Here is a 14822-nt window from a genome sequence, read left to right on the forward strand (position 1 = left end):
AATATAAAGAGAGAAAGATGCATGATCTAACCAAAGTTATCTGAAAGCCAAACTTTAAAGCGCTTTAAGGCTGAAGAATGACATAATTTTAAAGTTACAGACAAATAGATGGAGTGAAAAATTGTGAATGGGGAGGAAGGCAGGACAGAAGAGGACTCAGAAAATAACAACCACATTTGATCTTGTGACTATAAACATCTGGCAACTTGAAAACCATCAAACGCAAAGCAGAAGGATTGAACATGATGCTCTGAAATTGATGCTTCACAGCAAATAAAACGCAACACTCATATCAGGAGGCATATAGAGACGGAAAACAAACAGAGTCAGATAGAAATTAGGTAGAGGACACAGAAGAGTCACAAACAGTGACACTGTTGACGATAGGAGTGGAAGTCTTAGCAACAGTGTCAATTAAGTTAGTTCTTCCTTGTGTACAAGAATTCGGAGAGAGTCACTCTCCTTCTCAAGAATTAGAAACAGAATCAGCTTGTCCCTTTAAAGCCACATTGTGATTTGACGACCTTTGTAGCATGCAAAAGTTGGAAATCATGGAGATCAAGGAAAAATCCTTTATTTGGTTCAAGTATTTAACCAGTGACTCACCAAGAATACAAATCTGCCTTGTAAAAAAAAAAGAAATCTGCATACTAATGATACAGGAGAACATTTGCAGTTTTCCTAAAGTCACGCAGCTGCTAAAGGGGTGGAGCTGGTGTACAACTCCACGGTTTTCAGTAAAGAGTTTACAGTTATTTCGTCTGACATTTCATCATTCCCAAGACACATTTAGTCTATCAGGAGAGAAAGGGGCATGATAGAATGAGTTAAATTACAGTGCAGTACAGTACATGAGGACTCAGAAGTCTTCGACATCTCAAAAAAGAAATAATAATAATAGTAATAATAAGTTAGCTGTACCTAAGTGCTGAGAAAAGACTGAGTCCACAAAATTGTACAATTTTTGGAAAATTGTGATCTAAAGAAATGGAGAATTGAGCATAGAATGTACAAAGCATTGATGAAGTTTTGAACATTTACACTTGTAGTATAGCAAATTATTATTTTATTTCCACAATACATCTCTGTTTTCAGATCCCCAAAGTTATATGGTCCATGAGATTTGAGAACTTTCTGAATTATTCATTACTTTATCACTACTGCCACGGTCAATTATAATACAGCAGAAAATAGTAGCAGGGAGGAAATATAAAAGGAGGGGTGGAAGAAGAAACTCTTGGAGCCTAAGGTACTCTATCATGAAAAATAAAGAATTAAAAATAAATAAATAAAATTTAAAAATTACATTGAAAAGCAAAATTATACCATGCTCCATGGATGTTACACATGCTATCTTTGTTCCATTTAACACTTATTTTCAAAACATTTATCATGTGAAGATTTGCTTTAGACTCGGGACTGTAATAAGTAAGCTATGGATTTTATTATCAAGGAATAATGAGGTCTATTTGTGGGGAAAAAAGATATGTGAGAGTATTGCTATGGTTAAAATACATGCATGACAAATGTAGTGACGTATGCAATAGCTGCCTGCTCTCCAGTATTAGATGGCCGAGCAAGTAAACACACATAAATGATCAAGAGGCCATTTCTGGTTTTTCTTCCTAATAAAAATCTCTGGATCAGCAAAAAATAAGAAAAGAAAACAAGGTTTGATGTTAGAAAAAAATGCAAAAAAAAATCAAGGTTCTCTAATTACATTCTAATTTATGCCAAGAACTCTGTTGAATTGGGCCAGTAACAGATTTTCATAAGAGATTTTTGCTTGAACAGTCTTTGTTAGAAGTAAAGAGTCAAATAATGTCTGCTCCTGCTACTTCTTACATGTAAAATTGCATGGGATTTAATTGTTCAATTGAGCTGTTAGTTGTCACCAAGCCCTATGTCTCAATGACTTGCATTCACTTGGTCTACTGTTGCTGCTGATTCCCAATCTCTCTCAGACAAGATGCCAAGATGTATTTATTTGGTATCTACCCGTTGTGTCTTTTGGCTTATTGCCTTTAAGCAAAGATAACAGTTAGTTGGCAGGAAAGTGGGTTTGTCCATCAACCTAACTTGCTAGCATGTTTCTTAATCCAAAATAAGACTTTAGGACAGTATATTTCCAATCACCTCTGCTTCTAGTTGAGGAAAATCATTTTGAAGATTTTAAGTGAATTGCTCAAAGACTTCATTTTAGCTTTTAATTAATTAACTTTTGCAGTAAGTCATCTGCACTTTACACCTGGAAACTATAGATCCAAAGATGTTTGAATGTGGAATGCATAGGTATTTCACATGAATTTACTCATGCTAGATCTTTAGTCATCACGGATTCCTATTCTCTTGCTTTTTCTAGATTGAGATAGTTAAGATGGAGAACACAGAAGATGAATAAAATTCAAAGTTCATTCAAATGAACTTTGTCTTTGTTGGCGGACAGCTAAAACGATCATTTTTGAAGGGTGTTTCTGTTTCTACATATCCTATATTACTCTTTCTATGACTGAAAAAATAAGAAATGAATATCCAATTCATGTAAAATAATTGTAGCTCATAATTAATAATATGCCTTCTAGAGCTTCAACTTTGATTGCAAAACACTTGTTGTACCTTTTGCAAAGTATGTTTTAATGCATAATTTTTGTGAACCAACTCTACTCCTCCCATATGGTTTCTCTTATGATTCCTCTTATATCACTATAACAAATAAACATAAGCAGATGTTAACAAATACAGCACTTGTTAGCATTCTTGACTAAAGCATGCAATTACATGCGAAGTATGCAGTAACCTGTTTCAGACTAAAATTCAAGATCCTCTGAGCTTTCCTATCTTCTTCCTTTCAGTGTCACTAACATACATACAACTTTTTCTTTGACACTCTCCATTTCATTTGCCCATGATATGTTTCCATCCCTTTATATTCAAAATCATTTTAGCACTGGTTCTGAAAACAAATATTTGCTAAAAAATCATTTTTACTGGCTAAGTTGCAGAATGAAAACAAGCATTTGAACTCCAATAAAATATTATACACATTAGAGATTAGTTGTAAGATTTTCGTAAATAAATTAGAGCAAAGCAATGATTCATTCACTTTAATATTTAGATGACTGTCAAATTTATACGGAAATGATTTCATCTTAAGTTTCCAGAAAAGTATATGACATTTTTTTTCAAAATTCAATTTAGTGATTTCACATTACTATCACTATTGAGACAATCATCATGTTTTTTTTTCATATGTGTGCATGTCAGGTACTGAATATTTCACCTTTAAAATATATTTATTTTTATTGCAAAATCAGACTTACAGAGAGAAGGTGAGATAAAGAAAGAAAGAACTTGCATCTGTTGGTTCACTTCCCCCAAGGGCTGCCAACAGTCAAAGTTGAGATAATTCGAAGCACGAGCCAGGAGCTTCTTCCAGGTTTATTTTGTGGGTGTAGCTACTTGCCCTGTATCCTGTGCTCCTTTTCTCAAGGATGTTTGCATGACAGCCAGATAGCGATGACAGAGTGCCTTATTCTGAAACTAAGATTGGATTTGCTTGTTGCCTGTTGTGAGAAGATAGTAACATCCACAGCAGCCAATAGCAGACTGTCCACCTATCATAAAAGTTCACTAAGTTGGAGATACTGTCCTGCAATCCAATCTATTTGTGGGACTCATTGAGGTTTCTCCAACTGTCCCTGTGAGAATACACAGCTATTGAAGGGAAGGTTTTTGTTTTTGTGATACATCTAACTTAAATTTAGCTATTTCATGAACCAGCACTACCAAGAGCTCTAACCCTGGTTTGCACATCCATCATTGTGTTGAACATAGCAACATACCCTGCTTTATTGAGTGGGTATGACATGGAGAACTTTATTTCTAAAGCTGACCAGTTTTGTAATGAATGAAATGAATTACTATCTTGGATTTTCAGCACTGTGGATGAATTTTCTCTTAAAATTTTGTGGTGATAGAATTATTTTCTCTGCCAACAGCCAGGCAGAATATCAACTCTTGGTATCACACCTGTGAAAGCTCTTTTGCAAATTGTACACAATACTATTTGACACTTGGGTCTGCATTTATTAGATATATCCTCTTAAATTGAAAAAGTGTAGTGATTAATCTTTTTTTAGTTGATACAAATGTAATGGTTTTAAATATCAAATAGAACACCTGTGAAAATGCTTTCTTAATGTAAGGGAGGTCAAATTTATTAGTTTTTTTCCCCTAATATATTTTGTATATTTTCTGTTGTTATAACAAAATATGTGGTGTTATAAAAAGAAAAGAGGTTTGTTTGGCTCATGGTTTTGGAGATTTAAGAGCATGATGCCAGCATCTTCAGCTCTTGTGAGAGCCTCCTTGGATAGGGTACAGCATAAGAGATGGTAACTGTGGTGGGAACATGGACAAGAGGAAAAGCTCACACGTTAAGATGGAAACCAAGAACAATCCAAAAGTAAGACACCCTCATTTTATAGCAACTCCTTCTTACAGGCACTACCTCATGCCCACAAGACTGGCATTATCTCTTCTGAAAGCAGTGACCCTAATGACTTAATCATCTTCCAGTAGTGCCCACCAACTGGTTCCATCACTTCTTTTTGTTTCGTTTTTTTTTTTTTTTAAGATTTTTTTTTTAAATTTTCATTGCAAAGCCAGATATACAGAGAGGAAGAGAGACGGAGAGTAATATCTTCCGTCCGAAAATTCACTCCCCAAGTGAGCACAAGGGCCGGTGCTGAGCCAATCCAAAGCCAGAACCCCAGATCCTCTTTCAGGTCTCCCACGCGGGTGCAGGGTCCTTAGGTTTTGGGCTGTCCTTGACTGCTTTCCCAGGTCACAAGCAGGGAGCTGGATGGGAACTGGGGCTGCCGGGATTAGAACCAGCACCCATATCGGATCCTGGCACATTCAAGATGAGGACTTAAGCTGCTAAGCCACTGTTTTGGGCCTGCCATCACTTCTTATGTTAAGATATTGAAGACGAAGTTTCTAATACTTCAGGGGGACCCACTGAAACCATAGTCAAATCATATATACAACAGAGCCGAATGGACTTACACAAGTTATATCATGATTTCAAAGCACCTAATATTTTAGTGGCAATATAAAATAGTAACCGTAACACTTATGGGAACCTGTATGAGATAAATAGCAGTCTGAAAGGAAGGAAGATTAAAGTTATATTTTACCAAAGGATATAATTATTTCAATTTGTTATACTACTTATATTTCTGATTATTGTATACATTTAACACTTACTATTTAATAGTAATTAACATTTGTGATTTTTCAATTAGTATGGATGCAACTATTTTTCCATAGTCACAATAAACGCTATAATTGTTAAGTAATTTTTGAGTGTTGGTTCAGAAAAACCACTTGAACTTTCTCAAATCAATAAAAACGACCAATCATTACACAAATTTCCAAACTGGGAGGATTAAGTAAAAAATAGCTATTTATGTCAACTTTTTAATCTTTCATATTTATTTATTTTGTAACTATAGCAATGACATATATGATTTTTAATCTATAAGTCTTCTGCTTTGTCTTTGATCCTTATAAAAAGCATGTCATGACTTACTTGTATTTATTTTATATTTATCTTTACCTTATGTAACTCATATCAACATGTCATAAATCATATTAAACTTTCTATTGTTTATATCTACAACATTTATCGTTAGAATTTAGTAAAAAGCAACAAACAAAAAAAACCCACCTTTTGAGTTAAAACATGTAATCTTTAAAATTCTGATGCACTCTTCAAATCCATAATTTGAAATTCTACCTGTTTTCCAGAATTCACAGTGCACACCTAAATACACAATACATGCTAAATAAATAGCATTAAGCTATAATACACAAGACAAAATGTTCTTTGGTAAGGAATCTCAAGTCAACAAAAATGTTTGTGTAATGTTTATTTTTCAAAAAATGTACAAAGTTATAAAACAAATGAGAGCATTGAATGATATAAAAATGGCAGTAGAGATTTAGGTAAAAAAAATCTTACCCACCTGGGATAAAATCAGTGGGAAAAAGGCAGTTGTAAAATTTAGACAGAGAGGATTGTTTATCATTCATGACTATGACTAAGCAAAAAAATTAGTTTTTTTAGCCATTCCCTACTCCAACCATTAACTGAGTATGTGTCAGCAATTATGTGAGGAACTGACAATACCTGGGTATCACATTTCCTTTCTTCATGGAATTTGGATCAAAATTTTATAAAACTTAATAGTAATCCTGTGCTATGTGAACAAAGATGAGTATCTCTAATAAAATTATCAACCAAGATGAATGAATAAAATTCCCACACAGGAGAATTTGAGAGGGATTAGAGTTAAAATGAAAATTGTCCTCGTTAACACAATAATATCAAAATAGATTTGGTATGAAATAAAAAAGAAAAAATAGAAAAAAGGAAAGGGAATTATGAGAATAATTAGATATTGCTTCCTGTAAGGCAATCATATTATGAACACATTCTAAATTATGAAGAAATATTTATGGATACAGAAAGCATTTTATTTTACAATAATAGAAAATGACAAAGAAAATATGTCAAAGGTGCCTGGCACTCACTTGAAAGACCTGGAAGAAATTCCTGGCTCCTGGGTTTGATCTGGCTCGACTCTGACTATTTTGGCATCTAGGGAGTGAACCAATGGATTGAAGATTTATTTCTTTCTTTGCCTCCCTGGCTATAAGTCACATTTTCAAACAAATAGATAAATGTTTTTGAAAATAGGTAACTTAAAGGTTTATAGAATAGAAAATTATGAAATAGGCAAAGGGCAGAATTAACATACTCTCATTTTAAGTTTTTTTTTTTTAATATTTGAAAGACAGATTGATAGGGAGAAGAGACAGAGATTTTTCGTTCTCTGGTTTGCTATACAAATGGCAGCAATGATCAGGAATGAACCAAGATGAAGTCCATTTGCCGGTACTCCAATGGGTCTTCTACGTGTCCAGCAGTGGCCCAAGTGATGCTTCTGCCATTCCAGAGGCATAACATGGAGTTGGATGGCAATGCTTCAGCTGAGACGTGAATGAACCCTCCAGTATGGGGTGCTGGTAGCATACGTAGTAGTTTACCTGACTGGGACACAATACCACCCTCAGTGTGTTTTTCCCAAGTGATTTTTAGGTTGATAGCTACTAAAAATGATCTAAGTGAGTTTGGATTTTAGCTATCCTATTATCTAAATTAAATGCCATGGTCAAGGTATTTTATTGACTATATCCTTTTGTGTCGTTACTCATATGATATGTATTTAACAAGATCACATTGTACAAATAATATCATATTATAATGTATTATGTAAGAACATCAAAACTATATTTTCATTTATCTCAACATCATTTTAATTTGTCATTAATGATGTTAATTTTTGACAAATTCTACATTTTTACCATATCTTTCAAGGTACCACATAAAAACCATATGTAGCCTTATATTTCATTATTTTTTATTCTTGGGTGCTATCATCTTTTAAGATTTCATTTATTCATTTGGAAGGCAGAGCCAAAGAGAAAGAAAGAGATAGAACTTCCACTCGTAGGTTCACTCCCTGACTGTAATGGTGGTGCTGCACCCAGCTTAATCAAGTAATATGGTATCACATATTCAAGTCCAGATTCACTTCATCTGTAGCGCCCTGTTAATGGACTCAAGTCCTGACCTACTAGACCACAGTGCCAGCCACATTATTCCTTTGCTTAGATTCCGATTTTAACCTAGTTTTTCCAATCTTCTTAGATATCTTCGTTGTAGTTCAGATTTTCCATATATGGGTTTACTTACAATTTTTAGTCTGAAATAATCTTTGCATAACTTTCTGCACCACTGCATCCAGTAACATGTTTGGGAAACATTTTGGAAATTTTATTTACATAATTTGGTCCCACCCTTACCTCTTTTCATTTTGCCTAAATATATCCGCTAGATTTTTTTTTCCATTTTTCAACTTCTTATTAAGGCACATAGCCTATCCATTTTTTCTGAATTTCCCAAACCCTTCATGCTCTACTTTGAATTGTGTTTATCTTACCCTATTTTGAAGCTATACGAGTAACTTTGTTTTCTTCTGTGACATTTAAGCTTTTCATCTCTAGTTTTGCTGGCATATATACAGTTTTTTTAATGTCTCTCATAAGTATGTTCATTTTCTTCTGTTATATTTGAACATATTTAGACTTTTGAAATAGTTGGTTTGAATAGTTTCCATTTCCACTTGTAAAACTTTTGTTGTTGTTGTTGTTGTTGTTATTGATTATATTTTTCTCATTATTTGATATCTGGTAATTTTTATTTTGATACTGCCATTGTTGAGTATTGAATTTATTTATATTAATTTGTTCAATCTGGGATTTATCTTTTGATTTTATCGAATGCTTTTGGTGATTTCCTATCATTTTGTTTAGTTTTTGTTAGAAGCAGTCTTTCTTATGAGACTACTTTTAGACCAATGCAATTATATTGGCCATCTGAAGATGCCTCCTCTAGGTCTTAGCTGGCTGATAGAACATAACTGATCTTATGTAAAGACTAAGAATTATGTCACTTCAGACTTTTAGTAGTTCTTTTCCCAATTTTAAGGGAAGATGCACAAAAATAATTCTTCCAAAGATTTAAACAAATTCCTGAAGTAATCCCTTTTTCATCCCCAGCAACCTTGTCTCTGGTACCACATACTGGACATTGTGCCTGATCAGGATCCCCCAAATCCAGCCTTGGTTTCCTGAATTAAACAAGATGCCTGACTGTCTTGTGCACAGGAAACCCTGTATTGCACGAGAAGCTGTTTTTGTTTGTTTGTTTGTTTAATGTCTCCTTTTTACCCCCTCTTCTCTCAGAGATGCCTGTTATCTAGTTGCTATTTTCCAATGTCTGAAAGAAATTCCTTTCACTCATTTTGTCTAGCATTTGATTTGGCAAAGCTGTTCAGTTCTTTCAGTTCTACTTCCATGGATGGTAGTGAAAGACAGACAGTATTTAGTGTTAAGTCAAATTCCTGCGAAAGTCCACACTCACTTTTTCATCTCCATTGTCATTTTCCTAAGTTATATCTCCATTACAATTCATGTAAATTCAAGTTATTTCTAGAAGTCACTATTATTATTTTTTTGTTTTTTTGCCCCATGTTACACAAATCCACTCTGGCACCATAATTATCTTCTCATGATAAAATTTTAAGGTTCATTTATATTTATCAGTTATTTGTAAATAAATTCTTAGAGGCTATCGATGTTAGTATGTGATATGCTGGTGAATCAGCTTTCACAGGAAGGAAAGGCTGGACACCTCCTATCAGTCACCACAGTGTGAGGATGCCTATCGTGGCCACTGACAGCCAGCATGTTACCAGTGAATATACTTAGGAAGAGATGCACACAACTAGCAGCTACTGTATTGCAATGTATTACAGCTTCAGAACATATAGTATTTGTCCCACAATAGGTCCTTTCTATTTCTTGCTGGAGAGAAACGTTATCATTTGTGTTAAAATTTGAGAGCATATGAAGAACCAGGGATAAATAACTAAATAGTCAATTCAGTCTTTAAAATATATTGATACATGCAACTACTTAATTAGGAGGAAGAAAGGCGGACTTAAGATTACGTGTTAATAATTTTAATGCTTACATGCTGATCTTTGGAAATTAAATTGAATCTGGCTGAGAGGTGAAAAATAAGAATTTAATTTCCTTCTGGTAAATATTTTATATTATCAATGAGAACTGTGGAGCTATAGGCTAGCTTTACAAAATAAATCAAATGAAGCTAAACACATAAATTTATACTCTCCTGTATATGATTATTTAAATAGCTAAATGATATTCAAAACACACAACATTAGGTTTACCAGTATGCACAACATAGAGCATATAATAGGTAAGATATTTTTTAGAAATTGTTTATTAAGAATTTAAGATAAGCAAAATTATAAAATTGTGTCTGAAAGCTATAATTCTTACATAATGAAGCTGCACAAGCATTGGGATATGGTTGTTACCCTCAGACACTTTTGATTCCCCATCCATTTGGTTGTATTTGATTTAACTATTCATTGCCAAAGGGTATGAGTTAGAAGTATCTATCTGTGCAGGTGTAGAGGCTGGGAACCAAACACACCATGTGGCTGTGACTCGTTTCCAGTTACGTGGAAATTCTTTCTAAGCAGGCCAGAATCTATCTTCAAACTCACAACAAATGGAGGACAGAACGTGGTTTTGACTGGTAGATAAGTAGGAAATGAGTAGGAAATAATGTAGAATTTGAAAAGGAGGCAATCGTTATGCAAGGAATCCATAATCCAGTTAGGTTAACCTGATCAGGTATCTTACAAGGGACAACGTAATTAACAAAAGTTAAGCTTCTAAAAATGTGATTTAGGTCTTGTATGTACTTCTCTTTAATGTGCTTTTTGTGAAAAAAAATGAAAGTAGGCATATACTTATGATTACATTTTGTAAAAGCATAGAAGTGAGGAACAGAGAAAATAAATGCATAAATGATACCAAATTTATAACATAAACTATTATTAACACAATTATAAAATATGGAGACTATGTCTTTCAAAAGAGTCCCAAGAAGGCAAGTGTGATTCTTAGGAAAATGTGAGGTCTAAAACTGCAACTATGGTTAACCGGAAAAAACAGCACGTCAGTTAGAAATGATACCCACATTATCTAGATTGAAAGTCATTACCATGCAAACCATAATAAAGAGAATGAGAAAGTAAAAGGCAACTCTAGCTCAAATGTTGGGCAGGAAAACAAGGGTTCTTGAACTGAATAAGATTAGAAGCAAAAAAAATTATTAAAACTCACATTTCAGAAATTAAAACAAAGTTACATTTAGTGAAACACTATGAATCAAATGAAACTTCCTAAAGTTCACCAATTTTTTCCAACTTTGAAATGATAATTGAAACATATTGAAAAGCAGATTGTGCCCTTAAGTAATAATGATTACCTGAAAATCAATATTTTTTTAATTTAATTTAATTTAATTTTATGACACAATTTCATAGGCTCTGGGATTCCCCCAACCTCTCCTCATGCCCTCCACACATGGTGGATTCCTCCACCTTGTTGCAGTAGTACAGTTCAAATTCAGTCATGATTCCTTCATTGCAAGCATGCATCATGCATAGATTCCAGCTTCTTATTATCCAGATAAATTCAACAATTTCTTGGGGAGACCATCTCTGGTCTGAAAGTAGGGTTGGCAGAATATCATCCCCTCCAATGAAAAGCCACAACATGACATCAAAAACAATTTACAACATTATGGAGTTAATTGCTATAATATTAAGTGACCAATATGTTAGAAAATGCAAGTTCTTAGCCACATCCTGTGACTACTTCATTGACATTTCAATTTTAGTTTATACACAACCGGCTGCTAAACACCTTAAGATGGCTATAGGGTCTTGTGTCTATTTTCATTTTTATATTTAGGAGTTTATAGTATTAAAGCATAATTTTTACTGACTTTGGCGAATTTTAGGATTGTTCAAACTGGGTTATAACTTTAACAAGGCATATGTCAACAGATGAGGCACAGAACAGTTTCAGGAGGGGTGTGCAGAGAAATCTTTAATGCTTTAGTGAGGAGTAACTAATCTTTTGTCCTACCTAGTAAGGTATATGTGAGTCCAAGCTGACCGTTTCCTGTCTGGTTCTAAACTTTCCTTATTGCTCTCTGTCTACCTAATCTAATTGTTTTTTTGGAGGTGGGGCTCTGGATTGACCCGGATGATCATTGCAAGAGAGGGTGGGGATCCAAATTTGGAACTAAGTAAGGACCGGAGAAAGCTCCACACCCAAGTCCAGAAGGAAGTTTACTGTTCTTCTGTTTCTGAGGTCCATTCAAGGCTCCCGGCTATTGTTCCAATTATATTAGGTCCTGTGAGGAAGGATCTGGGCATCTTCCATCCCTTGTGGGAGATCCGAAAGGGAGTGGATGACCTCAGAGTTCTTTGCCTACAAGAGCAGTCAATTCCCAGTGATCTCCTTGGCAGTTGGAATATAGCCCTTGATGCCTATACTGATAGTCCTTGGTGAGGATCCGGGAGTCTCCAGGATTGTGAAACAAACCTCCTCCTGTCCCCCTGCTCCATTTTGGGGTTCCCCCCTGGCTCTGTGCATGTGACCTGTTAAGAGGTTGTCAAGATCACTCTTGGATAATCAAGATTTTTAAAAACAAAGAGCAAGCAAGGAAGGAGGATGGGAAGGAACAAAAGAAGATGAGAAGAAAGAAAATGGAAGAAAGCAGGAAGAAAGGGAGAAATAAATAATTTAAGTGTTCTTGAAATCAAATATTTCCCTTCTAAATGTATTCACACTAGTTTCTCCTCAAGTTACATGGATCTTGTTTTTATAAAACTTGATTGTTTCACTCTATAAAGCAAAGTTTATTAAATTCTGCAGTATTTTGCAACATCAATTAACATGATTGCATCCAACAACTACAAATATGTCAACATTTATCTAAAAATGCAATTTTATCATTTATATAAAAAGCCATATAAGAAAATATTTATTCTTCTCTGTTTTTGTAGCAGAACCATGCTGTTTTGATCACTGCTACACCATAGAACATTTTAAATTCTGATATTGTGATACCTCCAGCTCTGTTTTTATTGTTTAAGATCGCTTTGGCTATTTCAGGTGTATTCTCTTTGCATACAAATTCAGCATTATTTTTCTAGATCGGGGAAGAATGTTCTGGGAATTTTTATTGGCGTTGCATTAAATGTGACGATTAGGTAAGATACATGTTTTGATTGTTTTGATTCTGCAGATTCACAGACAGGATCTAAATCTCAGAAGTGAACTCGTACATCTAGAGCCAACTTATTTTTGACAGGCAAACGGAATCAGCTCAGGGAGAAAGGACTGTCTGTCCGGTGATTAGTGCTGGGAAAATTGGCTTTACACTTGCAGAGTAAGAAACAAGACCCTTACCTTAAACCTTGTACAAAAATGAACTGTAAATGGACCAAGAATCTAAATGTATGATCTGATACCATCACCAAATTACTAGAGGAAAATGTTGGGAACACTTTGTAAGACACAGGCATAGGCAAAGACTCCTTAGAAAGGACCCATAAAGCAAAGGAAATTAAAGCAAAAATAAGAAAATAGGATTATATTTAGCTAAGAAGCTTCTGTACTGCAAGGGAAATGGTCCATACAGTTAAGAGACAACAAATGGAATGGGAGAAAATATTCACAAAGTATAAAACAGATAGAGGACAAATATCAAGAATTTACAAAGAACTTCAGAAACTCAACATAAGCAAGACAAATAACCTGATGAAGACATGGGTAAAGGATATGAACATTTTTCAAAAGATGAGATTCAAATAGCTAATAGACACAGGAAAAAAATTTCAAGATTCACTAGCTACCAGAGAAATGCAAATTAAAAACCACAATGGAATTCCATTGAACTCTTGCAAGAATGGCTGTTATACGGAAATCACCAAATAATTGTGCAATGGTGCAGGGAAAGGTACTCAATCCATTATTAGTTTAATTGTAAAACAGTTTAACCAATATGAGACTCCTCATACAACTGAAAATAGATCTAGCATATGTCCCAGCCATCCCACTCCTGAGAATACATACAAGGGAAATGATAGCTGCATATGAGAGAAATGCCTGCACTTCACATTTATGGCAGCAAAGTTCACAATAACTAACACATGAAACCAACCCAGATGGTCATCAATATATGAATGTATAAAGAAAATATAGTAGATTTACCTCTTGGGAAATTACTCATTCATCAAAAAAATAAATAAATAAATAAATAAAAAGAAAGAAAGAGCAAGAAATCTTACCGTTTGCAACAAAATGGTCCCAGAGAGAAACCATTATGCTTAGTGAAACGAATCAGTCCCCAAAGGACAACACTGTATGTTTTCTCTGAAATCTGACAACTAATACACAAAGCACATGTACACAAAAATGTATAAACTCCAAAGGCAGTGAGCATAGTGGGAAATAATGAATACAGCATGTGTCTCTGCTCCTGAATAATGGTAGGATTCTCATTGTTATTTTTAATTATTTTTTACATTATGTACCTTATTTTCTTTCTTTTCCTATATATTGCCATGATATGTTACATTTATATTTCTGAAAGTAAAGCTTGTATATGAATAATTATGCCATTGTAATATGTGAGGAAACTAATAGGAAAGGAATATAGGAAGGAGGATGGGAAGGGGAAGGATTGGCTCACAATATTTACAAATTTGTGTTATGGGAACCCATGTTGTTTCCATGAAAGATGAACCAAAGTTCATTCAGACAAGAAAGAGTTTATTTAGAACTATTGATGTAGATTAGCGAGTTCTACTTGAACAAGCAAATGTTCGGGCGCTTTTAAGTACCATGGTGAACTACTGAAAGTAATCACAGGAGGAATAGAAGATTGATAATCAATTTAATTAAGTCTTCAATGCTTCCTAATTGTGTTTTGGAGGAGTTCGACTCTACTGTCACACTAATGCTAGGCACATTCCTTGATGACCTCAAATGGATGACTTCTAAGTCCTTGAAACATACATTCAGTTATGGTGGTATTGGCAAGAAGCTGAGACAATATGTGTACCATAAATACCAAAGCAGCCTAACTCCTACCCTAAATGTGTTCAGAAAATGTAAGTGCAGACTATTGGGAAGCAAGGCACTCTATACTTGCTCAAGCTAGGAGAACATTAAGTATCATCTAAACAATGAAGAGTCTCCATGTGCACTACAATTAGTCTATATTTGTTCTG

This window comes from Ochotona princeps, chromosome 9, assembly GCF_030435755.1.
Source record: "Ochotona princeps isolate mOchPri1 chromosome 9, mOchPri1.hap1, whole genome shotgun sequence".
Classification (NCBI taxonomy): Eukaryota; Metazoa; Chordata; class Mammalia; order Lagomorpha; family Ochotonidae; genus Ochotona; species Ochotona princeps.